This window comes from Limulus polyphemus, unplaced genomic scaffold (assembly GCF_000517525.1).
Source record: "Limulus polyphemus unplaced genomic scaffold, Limulus_polyphemus-2.1.2 Scaffold438, whole genome shotgun sequence".
NCBI classification, from domain to species: Eukaryota; Metazoa; Arthropoda; class Merostomata; order Xiphosura; family Limulidae; genus Limulus; species Limulus polyphemus.
Genome location: NW_013666048.1, coordinates 131,995 through 133,079, shown reverse-complemented (window position 1 = coordinate 133,079; position 1,085 = coordinate 131,995). Strand labels below are relative to the sequence as shown.

The following is a 1,085-nucleotide window of genomic DNA, read 5'->3' as shown; positions in this document are numbered from 1 at the left end:
ATTGGGAAGTTTAAAGAACAATAAGGCTCCTGGTTCAGATAATATTTTCACAAGGGTTTGAAGGAGGTTAAGGATTGGATATGTAAGCCACTTGCTACTATTTTTTGTAAGTCCTTGAATAGTGGGAAGGTACTAGAGGATTGGAAATTGGCTGATGTTACTCCTCTTTCAGGAGTTGATTAAAATTGTCCCAGTAATTATAGGCCTATTATGTCTTACATCAGTTGTGGGAAAAGTTTTTGAAAGCCTGATAAAAGATGCTTTGCAAAGACATTTATTTAACAAAGTTTAGAATTTTATTGGATGGTCAACATGGTTCCACAAAGTGAAAATCTCACTTTAAAAATATTTTGACATTCTTTGAAAAGGTTACTGCAAATGTAGATAGGGCAATGTTATAAATTTGGTGTATCTGGATTTTCAGAAAGCATTTGAAAAGGTATTACATAAAAGGTGTGAAAAAAACTTATATCTATAGGTGTGGGGGATAAGTTAAACTAATTGGATGGAAGAGCAGCTGAATGGAAGAAAGCAGAGTACAGTCAAACTGGATTAATGTCACAAGTGGGGTACCTGGGCAGCATTTGGAGTATTGTATTCAGTCTTGGGCTTCTGACCTTAGGAAGGATATTGAATTGTTGGAAAGGGTCAAGAGAAAGGCTATTAGAATGGTGCCTTGGAGAGAGGGGTTATCATATGAGGAGAGATTAAGTTCTCTGAAATTGTTTTCTCTTGAAAAAAGGAGTGTTAGATGGGATCTGAAGGAGGTGCTTAAGGTTATTAAAAGGATTAATAACCTTAGTGTTGATGCATCATCTTTCTTCATAATTAATAGTGATAATGGTATGATTAGGGACACAAAGATACATTTTGGCAGGTTAGGAGTAATCTTCAGCGAAGACAGTTTTATTTTTCTAACACAGTGGTTGGCCTTTGGAAAAGGTTGCCTTCAGATGTTGTGGAGGCAGTAAAATTTAAGTGAGTTTAAAAGAAAACTTGAAAACTGTATAAATGATAAGGGCTGGCTTTGAGGTTGTTTTATTATTATTTTTCTTTCATTTAATAGTTTTAGTTTAGTTTAGAGG

The 1,085-nt window shown here is 34.7% G+C and overlaps 1 protein-coding gene across 6 annotated transcripts in view; it reads right to left on the bottom strand.

Annotated features, from left to right (window-relative positions):
- LOC106458272 (cyclin-dependent kinase-like 1) overlaps positions 1-1,085 on the bottom strand; it is a 37,942-nt gene that overhangs the window by 19,957 nt on the left and 16,900 nt on the right. The gene's annotated exons all lie outside the window — the stretch shown is intronic.